At 56.7% G+C, this 16,332-nt stretch overlaps 2 pseudogenes across 1 annotated transcript; one reads left to right on the top strand and one right to left on the bottom strand.

Moving 5' to 3' along the window:
- Positions 1–1,585: 1,585 nt before the first annotated feature.
- LOC125364487 lies at positions 1,586–2,983 on the bottom strand (annotated as a pseudogene). Its single transcript, XR_007213533.1, has 2 exons — positions 2,275–2,983; positions 1,586–2,072 (listed from the first exon to the last, which is right to left on the bottom strand). The product of XR_007213533.1 is annotated as a Y-box-binding protein 1-like (transcript).
- Positions 2,984–6,028: 3,045 nt separating this feature from the next.
- Positions 6,029–7,885, top strand: LOC125364692 (annotated as a pseudogene).
- Positions 7,886–16,332: the final 8,447 nt, after the last annotated feature.

The raw sequence follows: 16,332 nt of genomic DNA, 5'->3' as shown, positions 1-16,332 counted from the left end.
CCCACCGGGAAAAAAGCAAGACACTATCCTGAAAATAGCACACAAGGAAGACGCTGTAGGAGTGGCTCAGTGCCTGCCTAACAAGCATGAAGCCCTGGGTTCAAACCTTAATGCAAGGAAAGGAGAGGGGAGAAAAGAAGAGAAAAAAAAGAAAGGAAAGGAAAAGAAAGGCATTTCCACTCGGTCTCCAAGAGAGGCCCCACAGTGCTGTCCAGTCAGCTTCTGTGAACCTGTGAGGCCCAGAGAGACCACCCTAACCAGCCGATGGGCAAGTGCTGACACCTGCCCCGGGGGACAGACATGCAGACCACGAGCGAATGAGCCGTCGGCATTCAGTCCTGGGTGGTTGCAGCTATATATACATTATGTGTATCACACTTTATTTATCCACTCATCTGCTGCTGGGCACCTCAGCTGATCCCACTGTTTGCCTGTTGTGAACAATTCTGCAGTAGACATAAGGATGCACGTCTTTCTGGCATATCACTTACTCTCCTTCAGATCTACATCCACTAGTGGAATGGCAAGGTCAGAAGGGAAGCCTATGAGTCTTTTGAAGTCTCTCCGTACTGATTTCTATAGGGGCTGCACTAGTTTACATTCACACCAACAGTGTTCCTTTCCGACTACCCTACTTTCCCACCAGCATGAAGGGTTGTCTCTCTTCTTGATGGCTGCCATTCTGACTGAGGTGAGATGGAATCTTAGTACTGTTCTGACTTGCACTTCCTTTGTGACTAAAGAGGTGGACAGTTTCTCCACATATCAGCCATTCATATTTCTTCTTCTGAAAACTGTATAATTGAATTTGCTTGCCCATTTATTAGTCAGATTATCTGTTCTTTTGCTATTTATAAAGTTTTTTTTTTTAGCTCTTTATATACTCTGAATACTAATCCTTTATCTGCTGAGTAACAGGAAAGATTTTCTCCCATTCTATGGGCTGCCTCTTGGTTCTAGTAATTATTTGTTTTGCTGTATAGAAACTTTCTGATTTGATATAGTCTCATTTGTCACTTCTTGCTCTTGTTTTCTGGGCAGCTAGAGTCCTATTCAGAAAATAGTTACCTGTGGTAATTACCTGTAGGTCTTGCTCTGAGTTCTTTGGTCCAAGGTGAGAGCTAGAGGCCCAGTTTCAGTCTCCTGCAGGTGGTATCCAATCTACCCAACACCATTTGTTGTGTTTTTTTTTAAGACCTTTATTAACAGGTGCTTGCAGTTTGTTGACTTTTTTGAAAAAAAATCAAGTTGTAAACCTTTATTACAAATTTAAAATGAAGTTCTTAAAAATCTCAACTTGACCAGATATGAAACAATTTAAAAACCTTTAAAGATGTATTGAGGGCTGGGGATATAGCCTAGTGGCAAGAGTGCCTGCCTCGGATACACGAGGCCCTAGGTTCGATTCCCCAGCACCACATATACAGAAAACGGCCAGAAGCGGCGCTGTGGCTCAAGTGGCAGAGTGCTAGCCTTGAGCGGGAAGAAGCCAGGGACAGTGCTCAGGCCCTGCGTCCAAGGCCCAGGACTGGCCAAAAAAAAAAAAAAAAAAAAAAAAGATGTATTGAGAAAAACCAGGCTTTTAAAAAAACAAAAACGTTTGCCATTACCAAAAAGAAACTTCTTTAGATAAAAATAATAAAAACCCCATGCTGCATAGATAATGCAGATAGTTCTAGTTATCTGGTCAACGGGCAAAAAGCAAGGTCTTAAGGTCTTCAGCTCCAATCTTTTGTTCACTTCTTATTGCTGAAATTTCATATTCATTTCTTCTTGTTGGATGACTAAACCGGATGATGGTAAAGATGGTAAGCCGGCATTTACTCAGCCCCGCCCTGCTCAGCGTCGGGAGCGGACGAATTCTCAGCTGGTGGATCGGCTGCTTTTGTCTCTTTGCCATCTTGTGGTTCAGGGTTCTCTGGGCGTCTGCGTCGGTACCGACGTTGAGGTGGCTGCTGACCTTGGGTCTCATCTCCTTGATTTTCCTTATCTTCTTCATTACCCTCCTCTCTAGGCTATCTTTGGCGAGGAGGGCCTCCGCGGAATCGTGGTCTATAACTCCGATACATATTCTTTTTTTTTTGGCCAGTCCTGGGGCTTGGACTCAGGGCCTGAGCACTGTCCCTGGCTTCTTTTTTGCTCAAGGCTAGCACTCTGCCTCTTGAGCCACAGCGCCCCTTCTGGCCATTTTCTGTATATGTGGTGCTGGGGAATCGAACCCAGGGCCTCATGTATATGAGGCAGGCACTCTTGCCACTAGGCCATATCCCCAGCCCCTCCGATATTCTGTCTCACTGGTCTACCTTGTTCTCCTGCACCCTGGTTGTCAGCACCCTCCATCACTTCTTCCTGCACAGGAGGGTTGGAATACTGTGGTCGACGCCCATAGGGTCTCCGCATGTAGTAAGGTGGGAACCTTCGTCTGCGGTAGGGCCGGCATTGTTGGGCCTGGGCTTCCGGAGCACTCTCTGATCCCTCATTCTTTTCCCCACTCTCACTGTTGTGGTAATTCTGCTGGTAATTGCGTGGAGGACCCCTACGACGTGGATAGCGTCTATAAAGGTTACGGTCTGCTGCATATTTACTGCCTTGAACTGGAACGCCACCAGGACCGGTAACATTTGCTGCCTCCGCACCTTTTTCTCCTTCAACAACATCAAACTCCACAGTCTCTCCATCTCCGACACTGCTTAGGTACTTCCTGGGGTTATTCTTCTTTATGGCAGTCTGGTGTACAAATACATCTTCCTTGGTGTCATTCCTGTTGATGAAACCATATCCGTTCCTTACATTGAACCATTTTACCGTTCCCAAAACCTTTGTTGACATGACCTTCTTGTCCCCGCCGGCAGGTGCTGCCCATGTGAGGCCGCCTGGGCGCCGCTCCCTGCGCCGCTGCCCGTGGTGCCGGGCTTGGTGTCGGCAGCGCTGGGGGGGGGGGGCAGAGGGGGGGCGGCTGCTGGGTCTCGGCCCCGCTGCTCATAGTTGCGGTGATGGTGATTGGAGCTGGCTGCGGCAGCTGCGGCTCCCCCCGGGGCGTGATGGTAACTAGGCCGGCGGCGGAGGCGGAGCTGCTCAGGGCTCTCTGCGGCCCACTCTCCGCTCCCGTACCGATCCAACTACCAACATCATTTGTTGATGAGAGACTCTCTCTTCTCCAGGGGATGTTTTCAGGTTTTTTGTTATTGTTGTTGTTTTACTCATTTGTCACAGCTTGAGTGGCTATAGCTATATTCCTGGGTCTTCTAAGCTATTGCACTGGTCTTTGGGTCTGTTTTGTGCCAGTACATTGTTACTATGGCTCTCTAGGATGATCTGAAGTCTGGTATTGTAATACCTGTTAGCATTTCCCCCGCCTTAGTTCCTCAGCTCCTCCCATTAGCCTCCAGATCCACCCACCCCTAAACTCCCTACCCTAGACCTATAATGAGCCACTCCCAATCACCATTAAGACCTACCTACTTCCCCTTTAGCCCCAGAGAAGCTGCCCCCTGGATAAGGTGCAGATGCCATGTAGCTCCCTCTCCCATGGGAACTACGGCCCCACTAATAAACCTCTATATGAACCTTCTTCTCCTGTCTGTGACTATCTCCGCATGGTCCCCCAGGATGACCGGGACATATCCTTTCATGGGTGCCAAACCCGGAATAGGTTCCCCGGTGAATTTGCTCCCCCATTTCTGGGGGGTCCAAGCTGCCTCCGGGACCTATTCTGCTGTCCTAAGCCTACCCAGAGGACCACCAAGGTAACTTCTCCTGACCGAGCGCTCTACTTCCATCCACCACGATCTACCCATGGTCCCTGGGATGGCTGGGATATCCTTTCAATACCTCCAGCCGTGTTCTTATAACTCAAGCCTGCTTTCACTATTCAGAGACCTTTATGCTTCCATATGAATTTTTGGATTGATTTTTCTATTTCTGTGAAGAATGACATTGAGACTTCAATGGGTATTACTCTGGATCTGTAGAATGCTTTTTGCAATATAGCCCTTTTCAAGATAGTAATTCTGCCAACCCATGAGTGTGGGAGGTCTTTCCATCTTCTGATAGCTTCTACAGTTTCCTTCTTGAGGTTTTATAGTTATCACTGTAAAGGTCCTTCTCTTCCTTGGTTAATTTCTAAGTATTTCATTGTTTTTGAGGCTACTGTGATCGGAATTATTTTTCCTGATTTCTTTTTTTTTTTTTTTTGGTCAGTCCTGGGGCTTGGACTCAGGGCCTGAGCACTGTCCCTGGCTTCTTCTTGCTCAGGGCTAGCACTCTGCCACTTGAGCCACAGCGCCACTTCTGGCCATTTTCTGTATATGTGGTGCTGGGGAATCGAATCCAGGGCCTCATGTATACGAGGCAGGCACTCTTGCCACTAGGCCATATCCCCAGCCCCCTGATTTCTTTCTTAACCTGTTCATTATTGGGATATAGAAAAGCTATTGAATTTTTAGTATTGATTTTATATCCTGTTAGGTTTCCAAAGATGTTTATCAGATTCTAGAAGTTTGTTGGTTGAGTCTGTAGGGCAGTCAAGTACAGAATCATATCATCCGCAAACATGGATAATTTTGACTTCTTCCTTCCTTATTTGAATCCCTTTTATTTCTTTCTCCTGCCTTATGACTCTGAGTAGAAATTCCAGTGCCGTATTGAGTACTAAGAGTAGAGAGAATGGGGGCTGGGGATATAGCCTAGTGGCAAGAGTGCCTGCCTCGGATACACGAGGCCCTAGGTTCGATTCTCCAGCACCACATATACAGAAAAAACGGCCAGAAGCGGCGCTGTGGCTCACGTGGCAGAGTGCTAGCCTTGAGTGGGAAGAAGCCAGGGACAGTGCTCAGGCCCTGAGTCCAAGGCCCAGGACTGACCAAAAAAAAAAAAAGAGAGAGATTAGCTACTCTTGTCTTATTCCTGGACTTTAAGAAAATGTTTTCATTTTCCCTCACTGAACTTTGATCAGGGTTCTGTGGTTTGTCTTGTGGTTGTTGTTAAGGTAAGGTCTCACTGTGTGTTCCAGGCTGGCCTAGAACATGTGCTCCTCCCCCGTCCCCCCCAACCTGCCTGCCCCGGGGCCAGGCTTACAAACGTGTGCCACCACCTGCAGCCCTCCTCTGTGAAGGCTGGGGATGTTCTATCCTATCGTGGGATGTTTTATTGACCCCCGCATGTGCTGGAAGACATGTGGGCTGTTTGCCCCTTCGGGCTATTAATCATAGTGCTATTGTGAACTTGGGCATACAACTTTTTAAAGCGCCTGACATTTATGTAGTGACAATAGTTTTAGGATTCCTTTTTAGTCCCAGTATCCCTAAAAAAATAATTTAAGACTTTTTCAAAAACTAAAAAGCCGGGCTGGGAATATGGCCTAGTGGCAAGAGAGCTTGCCTCGTATACATGAAGCCCTGGGTTCAATTCCCCAGCAACACATATAAAGAAAACAGCCAGAAGTGGTGCTGTGGCTCAAGTGGCAGAGTGCTAGCCTTGAGCAAAAAGAAGCCAGGGACAGTGCTCAGGCCCTGAGTCCAAGGCCCAGGACTGGCAAAATAAATAAATAAATAAATAAAAATAAATTAAAAAAAAAACAAACTAAAAAGCCCTTCTCCCCGGCGGTTAGTGCTGAGACTGAGGTGTGTGCTCTGGGCTCGGAACACACATGGGTTATTAAAAAATCCAAAAAAAAATCTAAAAAGATTCTTTAAAAAAAAAAAAAAAAAGAAATTACAAAAAATCCGCGTCTCCCCCGCCGGAGACTTTTACTTTTTCTTTCCTTCCTCCTCTTTTATAAAATAACCCGGTAAAGCAGCCAAGAGCAACCTGCCTGTGGGCCCACAGCACCTCCAAAACCCAGAGACCAAGGCCTCCCCCCCACCACCTGCCCCCGGCACCGCCAGCCTCTCTCCCAGCCGCAGTGGCCACTCCGCTGTCTCTTCCAGTCGATCTCTGTCCCTCTGCACCGGCTCTGGCCCTGCCCCCAGCACTTGCTCTCCCTCCTGGAAAGGTCGTGGCCTGTGGCCCTGCGGGCAGCCGTGCCCAGATGAACCCCAGCGCCCCCGGCTACCCCACGGCCTCGCTCTATGTGGGGGATCCACACCCCGACGTGGACGTGACCGAGGCGATGCTCTGCGAGAAGCTCAGCCGGGCCGGGCCCAACCTCTCCATCTGGGGGGCCACGCGCGTGTGACCTTCCAGCCGCCGGCGGGTGCGGAGCCTGCTTTGGACACCATGGATTTTGATGTTATAAAGGGCGAGCCAGTACGCATCATGTGGTCTCAGCGTGATCCATCACTTCGTAGAAGTGGAGTGGGCAACATATTCATTAAAAATTTGGACAAATCCATTGATGAGAAAGCCCTGTGTGACACATTTTCTGCTTTTGGCAACATCCTTTCATGTGAGGTAGTTTGTGAGGAAATGGTTCCAAGGGCTATGGATTTGTACATTTTTGAGACACAGGAAGCAGCTGAAAGAGCTATTGAAAAAATGAATGGGATGCTTCTAAATGATCACAAAGTATTTGTTGGATGATTTAAGTCTCATAAAGAACGAGAAGCAGAACTTAGAGCTAGGGCGAAAGAATTCACCAATGTTTACATCAAGAACTTTGGAGAAGACATGGATGATGAGCGCCTTAAGGAACTCTTTGGCAAGTTTGGACCTGCCTTAAGTGTGAAAGTAATGACTGATGAAAGTGGGAAATCCAAAGGCTTTGGATTTGTAAGCTTTGAAAGGCATGAAGATGCACAGAAAGCTGTGGATGAGATGAATGGAAAGGAGCTCAATGGAAAACAGATTTATGTTGGTTGAGCTCAGAAAAAAAGTGGAATGACAGGCAGAACTGAAGCGCAAATTTGAGCAGATGAAGCAAGATAGGATCACCAGATACCAGGGTGTTAACCTTTATGTGAAAAGTCCTGATGATGGTATTGATGATGAACGTCTCCGGAAAGAGTCTTCTCCATCTGGTACCATCACTAGTGCAAAGGTTATGATGGAAGGTGGTCGAAGCAAAGAGGTTGGATGTTTCTCCTCTCCAGAAGAAGCCACTAAAGCAGTTACAGAAATGAACGGTAGAATTGTGGCCACTCTATGTAGCTTCAGCTCTGTGCAAAGAAGCGTGCCAAGCTCACCTCACTAACCAGTGTATGCAGAGAACGGCTAGTGCACGAGCTGTGCCCAACCCTGTAATCAACCCCTGCCAGCCAGCACCTCCTTCAGGTTACTTCATGGCAGCTATCCCACAGACTCAGGACCGTGCTGTGTCCTATCCTCCTAGCCAAACCGCTCAACCAAGACCAAGTCCTTGCTGACTGCCTGGGGCGCCAGACCTCATCCATTCCAAAACCTGCCCGGTGCCATCCGCCCAGCCGCTCCTCGACCACCATTTAGTACTACGAGACCAGCTTCTTCACAGGTTCTGCGAGTCATGTCCACACAGCATGTTGCTAACACATCAACACAAACAATGGGTCCATGTCCTGCAGCTGCGGCTGCAGTAGCCACTCCTGCTGTCCGCACCGTTCCCCAGTATAGATACGCTGCAGGAATCGCTTAATGTGCAGCCACAAGTTACCATGCAACAGCCTGCTGTTCAGGTACAAGGTCAGGAATCTTTGACTGCTTCCATGTTGGCATCTGCCCCCCCGTCAAGAGCAAAAGCAAATGTTGGGTGAAAGGCGCTTTCCACCTATCCAAGCCATGCACCCTGTTCTTGCTGGTAAAATCACTGGCATGTTGTTGGAGATAGATAACTCAGAATTACTTCATGTGCCTGAGTCTCCGGAGCCTCTCTGTCCTAAGGCTGATGGAGCTGTACTACAAGCCCACCAAGCTAAAGAGGCTGCCCGGAAAGCAGTCAACAGTGCCACTGGTGTTCCAACTGCTTAAAAAGTGATCAGGGACCAGGACAAGAAACTCGTGCTTCACCGGAGAAAAAGATCTAAAAACATCGGGAAACTTAGATATTATGAAAAACATGGCAAAATATAAAATAAATTTAAAAAGAAAAAGTAGTGCCTGCGAGTCATTATCCCCAAATTGGGTGTTCACGCCCAGTCTCTCTGGGAAACCACTGTTCCACCCTGCCTGGCATGGGGGGGGGGCACTCTGCACAGCCGGCCCACGGCAGAGACTCAGCCAGGCAAAACTGTGAGGGTCTCAGCTTCTGGCCAGGAAGAAGCCCCCCGCCCCGGCACCCCTGCCTCTACCAGCACAGAAACAGTACCAACGGAAGAAATGCACATACCGGAGGAAGGAAAAACCACTCCATCCATCTTATCCAGTGACTTCACACCAATTACCAGAATAGAAAGCATTCTAGTCAATTCTGCCTCATCTATTCAGACCAGTCAAGGAAAAGGATCCATTCACTTTGGTCTTTCTCCTTCAGGCACTTGATTTGTCTCTAAGTTCCTGTGTGACCCAACTGTGAACAGCAGAAAAGCAATTGTTCTGCCCCATGGAGCCCACGCAAAAACTTCCTCTAAGAGACGAGGCGAAGGACTAAGTGCTGGGAGTCTAGCTCTGAAGTCTCCAGCACGTTAACACACCCTTCTCTGAGACTTCATAGATAAGACAGGCTGTATCCCATAGTCTAGATGATAACACAGAGCCCACAACATCACCTGTAGACCAATACAAACTCAGCCCCCTCCACTCCCCCCCCCCCCCCACTTCACAGCCCATGGTAGAGACGGTGCATCCAAGCTGCTGTTTTCGGGCTGGGCACGTGGCTTAGTTAGTGGTGGAGTGCTTGCCTAGCATGCATGAAGCCCTGGGTTCAATTCCTCAGCACCACATACACAGAAAAAGCCAGAAGTGGCGCTGTGGCTCAAGTGGTAGAGTGCTCCCCTTGAGCAAGAGAAGCTCAGGGAGAGTGCTCAGGCCCTGAGCTCAGCTCTCAGGACTGGCAAAAAAACAACAACAACCCACCAAGCTGCCGCTTTCACCTGGTGCCTCTGCCCCTGGCTGCTGCCAGCAGTAATGGAGGGTTGGGGGGAGGCCAACCGGCCAACAAGCAGAATGTGGGCTGTGGGCACACAGAGCTTGAGAGGTTTGGGGACCAGGCCTGACGGGGTGGACCCCACTGCTGCCCACGCTGACCCCCAGCAACGGGGAAGCGGGTGTCTGGGCAGCGCTCTAGCAGAGAGAGGGGTCGCCCCAGGGAGGGAGTGGAGGAGGGCAGCAGCGTCCCCACGGAGACTTCGCCCTTTGTAACTGGCAGGTGACCTGTGTCAGGGTCTGTTCTCAGCAACCCAGCACCTAACAGGCCTCCGAGAGCAAAAGGGCGACGAGGGCTGCGAAGGCCCCTTTCCCCCACAAGGGATCTGGGAGAAGCAGCTGGAGGCACAGTTGGACTCTGGGTCTCCATGACACCCCGATACTGAACTGAGGAACCAAACGTTGACCACACCCAGCAGCTCTGCGGCACCGGCTGCCACCAGGAGCCTCCGTTCCTAACAACTCCACTCGGAGGCTCACATCACCTCCACCTGACAGCCAGGGACCTGACGCAGGAGCCTGGGAGGAGCGCGGAAGCCAGCCCCTCCCGCCCCGGCCGCAGCCCCGGCGCTCCGCCGCAGTCTACGAGTCCACTCCCCCGCGGATGCCATCGACTATCATGCCCTCTGCGGGGCACAGCGTGGAGCCCGGGGCCGTCACTCCCACAGGCAGAACCACGGCAGCCACGGAGGGCACTGAGGGGTGCGTCCTGCACGTCCCGTAGCAAGCACAGATGCTATTCTGGGAACTTCCAGTGGCTCAGAGCAGGCACTCAAACCTCCCCGAGTCATCCATCTCTCGCCTAGAGGTAGAAAACAATGACCTAAAACCTCCCTGTGTGCCCAGCCCAGCTCCCCAGCCGGGGTGACTGCCTACTGGACACAGCTGAGTCCAAATGTCAATTACTGCAGGCTTATGACTGCCATTAACAAAACCCTTACCGCACACTTCCAGTAAGCACGCCCCGCGGGCCGGGGAACTGACCTCGTCCCACAGAAGCCCATCCCGGCCCTTCCTGTGGCGCCACCTCTCTCTGATCTTGAAGATGTGCTTGGGGGAGCTGCCTGTGCACCCCGCACTTCCCAACCACCCAGAAACCACAGCCAAGTCTGGAGAGAGAGAGAGAGAGAGAGAGAGAGAGAGAGAGAGAGAGAGAGAGAGAGAGAGAGAGAGAGAGCAGCTTCCCACTGAGCACCCTGCCCTGAGACCAGAGACAACAGCTACAAAGCCACCCTCCCGGACCGTGTCTGAAGCAAGGCTCTGGGGCGAGCCAGAAGCAGAGGCCAGGAGGAAGGGGCCCAACCCTGTGAGCTCAGGGAGCCCCGGGACACGGGTAAGAGTGTGCAGAACTGGCCAGCCTGCCTGGCGCAGCAGCCCTGTCGGGCCCTCCTGAGGCCAGCTCTGTGCCGGGCATTTGCTAGGAGGGGGAGCCGGCCCTGGTGAGGCCTGCGAGGGACCTGGACGCTGGCTTTCCCAGGGTCCTGCCCAGGAGGCCCTGCCCCGCAGCGACAGCCGGGGTCGGCTGGACACGCGGCACTGACCAGCTGAAGGACAGCCAGTTAGCTATTCGGCAAGGAAGTGACAAGACCCAAGTCCCAAACGCCACAACACGGGCCACGCGCACGGGGCACCGGCAGAGTGCTGCGGGGCAGCAGTGTGTTCCCGTGGGGGCAGCACGGGCGTCAACAGGGCGTCGAGGACGCTGGGCACTCTCCTGCTCAGACGCCAGGCAGCTGGCCCCATCTCCCCCACCTCCACTGGCCCGCCCCACGACGGCCCACGGCCAGGGCCCGCTGGCACCCAGGTTGTGCTTGTACAGGTGGCTTTCATCTGTGTTATCACCCACGTCCCTCGGTACTCTCGGAACCCTCGAAAGGGAGCACGGGGGCCGCGTAGACACAAACCTCCTAGGCCATGCCCAAGCCCTGCCCCACCTGCCACTGTAGCCCAGCGGTCAGGGACAACCACTCACGAGCAGCTCTCTGTGGCAGCTAGGGCGGGATGGGCCACGGGCCTTGAAGGGCCTCTCGGGTCTAGATCCCACTTTCCCCGGGTCGCAGCTCGCTGGCAGGAGGTCCCGTGCTTATCGTTCCCCAGACTCTCCAGAGCTCATGGACTCTCCTAGAAAGCACATGCCCAGCAAGCGTCATCTTCCCTTGCAAAGGCCATTTCCACCCTCGTCTGAACCTAGAATATTCATGTATGAGGCAAACACTCTACCACGAGGCCACATTCCCAGCCCTAGAATATTCCTATAGCATCTACACATCACTCAGAAAAATGAGGTGACAAGGAATTCCCTTGCAAAGGAAGGGACCAGAAACGTGAATAGGTTAAAGGTTTGTGAGTACAGATGAGAGGCCCCCTTTGTGGGGTGCGTGCTGAGGGTGGCCATCAGCCCAGCCACCCAGCCAGCCTCACCCCCCACAGGCCAACTCCTCCTCAATCGCAGGGCCGTCAGCGGTCTTGCTCTGGCCTAGGTCTGAGTCCAGGGTCCCCACCCCCAGGCCAGCCTTCCTTCTTCCCTCCTGGTGACCAGAGATGTCCCTTCAGAGCTACAGGTAGAGCATTAGACCAAGCAAGACACACAGTACCGAGGCATATGTCTCAAGTAAAGACTCCAATTCCAAAGGCCTTTCAAAGCATCCGCTCTCGGCAAGGCTGGTCACGAGGGAAGAGGAGAACATCAGCAGAAAGGACAGGCCCACAGGTGCCCACACGCGTCTTTCCCAGGCCAGCTGATCCCCTAGCACCGCCCTCACAGGCCAGCTGATCCCCTAGCACCGCCCTCCCAGGCCAGCATATCCCCCCCAGCACCGCCCTCCCAGGCCCGCAGATCCCCTTAGCACCGCCCTCCCAGGCCGGCAGATCCCCCTAGCACCGCCCTCCCAGGCCAGCAGATCCCCCCTAGCACCGCCCTCCCAGGCCCGCAGATCCCCTTAGCACCGCCCTCCCAGGCCGGCAGATCCCCCCAGCACCGCCCTCCCAGGCCGGCAGATCCCCCCAGCACCGCCCTCCCAGGCCGGCAGATCCCCCCAGCACCGCCCTCCCAGGCCGGCAGATCCCCCCCCAGCACCGCCCTCCCAGGCCGGCAGATCCCCCCAGCACCGCCCTCCCAGGCCGGCAGACCCCCCTAGCACCGCCCTCCCAGGCCGGCAGATCCCCCCCCAGCACCGCCCTCCCAGGCCCGCATATCCCCCCCAGCACCGCCCTCCCAGGCCGGCATATCCCCCCCAGCACCGCCCTCCCAGGCAGGCAGATCCCCCCCAGCACCGCCCTCCCAGGCCGGCAGATCCCCCTAGCACCGCCCTCCCAGGCCGGTAGATCCCCCCCCAGCACCGCCCTCCCAGGCCAGCAGATCCCCCCCCAGCACCGCCCTCCCAGGCCAGCAGATCCCCCTAGCACCGCCCTCCCAGGCCAGCAGATCCTCTAGCACCGCCCTCCCAGGCCAGCAGATCCCCCTAGCACCGCCCTCCCAGGCCCGCAGATCCCCTTAGCACCGCCCTCCCAGGCCAGCAGATCCCCTTAGCACCGCCCTCCCAGGCAGGCAGATCCCCCCCCAGCACCGCCCTCTCAGGCCAGCAGATCCCCCCCCAGCACCGCCCTCCCAGGCCAGCAGATCCCCCTAGCACCGCCCTCCCAGGCCAGCAGATCCTCTAGCACCGCCCTCCCAGGCTGGCAGATCCCCCTAGCACCGCCCTCCCAGGCCGGCAGATCCCCCTAGCACCGCCCTCCCAGGCCGGCAGATCCCCCTAGCACCGCCCTCCCAGGCCGGCAGATCCCCCTAGCACTGCCCTCCCAGGCCAGCAGATCCCCCTAGCACCGCCCTCCCAGGCCAGCAGATCCTCTAGCACCGCCCTCCCAGGCCGGCAGATCCCCCTAGCACCGCCCTCCCAGGCCGGCAGATCCCCCTAGCACCGCCCTCCCAGGCCGGCAGATCCCCCTAGCACTGCCCTCCCAGGCCGGCAGATCCCCCTAGCACTGCCCTCCCAGGAGGCCTTCAGAGCCAGCAACGCGCTCACAATCCTGAACAGCTTCATCAGGAAAAATCACATTGATGCTGAAAAGGTTGATCTTAGGGAAATGAGTGGAAATACTTTCTGCAAATGTCATTTTAGTGTTAAACTATTGTATTATTCATCGCATACACTTTTACCCAACTTTAGTAGCTATTAATGGTCACATACCAGAAATCGTGTTACATAAAAATATTTTAAGCATTTTCAATCACTTTTTAGAACTACAGGAGTAATGAATAAAATGTTTACTTCAGAATATTCTCCATTGTGCTGTAACAAACAAGGTCAGTGTTCAGAGAATAAAAGCAGTTTGGGTTGTATATCTAAAATATGAACGTTAGGAATGTGGCGTAATGGTAGAGTGCTTGCCTGGTATGCATGAAGCCCTGGGTTCGATTCCTCAGTACTACATTAACAGGAAAAGCTAAAAGTGGCAATTTGGTAGAGTGCTAGCCTTGAGAACAGAAAGGCTCAGGGACAGTGCCCAGGCCCTTAGTTCAAGACCCAGGACTGGCAAAAAAAAAATGAAATACAAATACGTGTGGAAAAGAAATACACACACACCTTTGCTCACACTTAACACTTCAACTCTTTCATGCCAGGAACCTTCCCATTATCGACTTTACCTCCCTTCTGCCCAAACACACTCCATTCCACAGGATGGAAAAGCAGAAAATTCAGTTCAGGATCTGAGGCAAACATCCGAGCCTCGGTTCAGAAAATGAAAGGCTACTGCAGTGACATAACATAGCCCAGCACTTCAAACAATCAGGGCATACTTAACTCCAGAGATGGGTTCCAAGCAAGAGCCGGCCCGAGTTTAGGCTGAGTGCTGGGCAGCTGGCTCTCTGAGATGGCCATGGCCAGAGGCAGAGATCTGAGACCAAGATGTGGCTCAAATCCAGAGGTCAGGGACAAATACCTGCTGGCTGCTGAGAAATGACAAGGAGGAAAAGGACCGGGCCTGGACGGAACTGCATTCCTCCTTTCCTTTGAAGCACCAGCTTGGGAGAGAATGGAAAGGCAGCTGACTGCTGGAAGAGAGCCTAAGGACTCTCTCCTCTCTCTCCTTCCTTCCTCTCCCCCCATCCTCCCCCCACCCTAAGCCTCAAGCTCTCCCTTGACTTTTATTGCAGAACACAACCTCAAGGGCAGTAACAACACCCAGTTTGAAAGTCTCTTCTCCATGAACAGAAACAGGCTGGTTTGCACGGAGCTACGGTGCGCACTTTCCCTCCCTGCACGGCCACTTGTCATTGAAAAGGGCTGCTGTCCACTCCCAACGCCTTTTCCTAACCGGCGACTAAAGTCACTCCAAGGAAAGCCACGCCACGGATTCTCTGCAGGGGCCCCCCAAAGCCCCCACGGGCAGGACGGGGCGCCTCGAGTGGACTGCAGCGGGGCGAAGGCAGGGCACCCAGGGCGTGGCCAAGGGCAATGTAGGCCCGCACGCCACACCCGGCGTGCGTGCATGAGTGCGGGAAGTGTCGGGGTGGTCTCAGTCCCCCCAAAACAGCAGCTGCAGCAGAGAGTGCGGGACCCCGGCGACCCGGCGCCCGCCCGCACCCACCCGCCAGCGCACGTCACCTCCGGGCGGGCCGGCCCGGGGCTGAGCGAGGGGCGGGCCCCGGCCCCGGGAGCTCCCCGCCACGTTCCGGAGCCCCGGGGAGAACGCCGGGCCCCAGGCGCTGGAAACTCCGGCCGGGCCCCGGGCCCCGGGCCCCGTGCGCGTCTCCCCGGAGCGCGCACGCCCGAGCCGCGGCGGGCTGACTGACAGCCGGCTCTGGGAACCACTCGGGCGCAGGGAGGGGAGGCGGGGGACCCTGGGCAGTGAAGTGCTCGGCCGGGCGGGCGGCCGCTCGGGTCGGCGAGCCGCGGGGACGCCTCGGGCGGGCGGGCGGACGCGGCGACCCCACCCGAGCCGTGGCCCCGGGCCGGGCCCCCGCGCGGGGCGCCCCGGATCCTCGCGGCTGCCCGCCCGGCCCTGGGTGGCCCGCTCCGGCCGTGACGGGGCGAGCCCGGGGCGGGCGGCGGGGACGCCGCGCCCGCAGTGCGACTGGCGCAGCCGCCGCGGCGCGGACCGGGACCCGCGACGCTGGGAGGCAGCCGCACCCCCGGCCCGGCCGAGCCTGGGGGCTCCGGGCGCGCCCTCCCGGCCAGCCCGCGGGCGGGGACGAGACCGGCGCCGGGAAGCGGCCCGGAGACCAGTTCGGAGGTCGGGTGGGAGCCGCGGAAGGAAGCACGGACCCGGACGGGGGCGAGGGGACCCTCTGGACCCGGGAAGGAAAGGGAAGGGAAGGGCCCGAGGGGAACCTGGGCTCCGACGCGGGGCGCCCTCGGGACCACGGGGCTGAGCGGGGAGAGGCCGGGCGTCCCTATCTGGGGGCTCGGAATCACCGGGCAGGGGGGCTGGGAGAGGAATGGGGAGGGAAAGTGGGGTCTGCCCGGGCGCCCGCGCCAGGAGCCCGCGGGGTCCGGAGCCGAATGAGAAGGGAGCGGCCGTCCAGGCGCGGGCCCCGGGCCGAAAGCCGAGCACGGCCCGGTCCGCGCCACGGCCCGGGCGGCGGGGTCGGCGGGACGGGGGGACGCCGGGGCGAGGGGAGGGGGTCGGGCCGGAGAGGGAGGGGCGCACGGGGCGACGACGCGGAGGGGAGCGGTCCTGCCGGGCGGGCGGGCGGGCGGGCGGCCGGGGGGAGAAGCCGCGCGCGCTCGGGGGCGTCCGGCGCGGCGCGGGGCGGCGCGGGGTCGCTCACCTTGGGTTTGTACAGCCACTTTCGGAACCTGTTCATCATCGCCGCGCCCGCCCGAGCCGGGCCGGGCTCCGGACGGCCCCCGCCCGCCGCAGCGCTCAGCTCGGGCCCGGCCGCGACGCGGGGAGGGCGCGGAGGCAGGGCCGGGGCCGGGCCGGGCCGGGGCCGGGGGCGGCTGGGCGCGTCGGAGCCCCGGGCGCCGAGCGCCGCGGGCCGCTGGCGGGCGGGCGCGCGGGGCAGGTGCGCAGCCCGGAGGATGCTCGGCGAGCTGCGCGCCGGGCGGGCCCGGGCGGCGGGCGGGCGGTCGGGCTCCGGGACGGACGCGGGCACGGGGGCGCGCGGCGCCTCGCCGCTCACTGGCACCCCGCGCCTGCTCCGGTCACCGCCGCCCCGCGCCGCACATGCGCCGAGGGCGCGCGAGCCCCCAGCCCGCCGCGAGCCGCGGGCGGGGCCCGCCTGGGAGGCCGCCAATCGCCGCGCCGCGCCGCGCCCCGCCCGCCCCCGCGCGCCCCCGCAGGGCCGCGCGAGCCGGACTACACATCCCGGCGCGCACCGCGGCCGCCCCCGGCGGC

Source organism: Perognathus longimembris, chromosome 16 (genome assembly GCF_023159225.1).
Source record: "Perognathus longimembris pacificus isolate PPM17 chromosome 16, ASM2315922v1, whole genome shotgun sequence".
In the NCBI taxonomy this organism is placed as follows: domain Eukaryota; kingdom Metazoa; phylum Chordata; class Mammalia; order Rodentia; family Heteromyidae; genus Perognathus; species Perognathus longimembris.
Note: the sequence above shows the minus strand (reverse complement) of the source record. Positions and strands in the feature narration are given on the sequence as shown.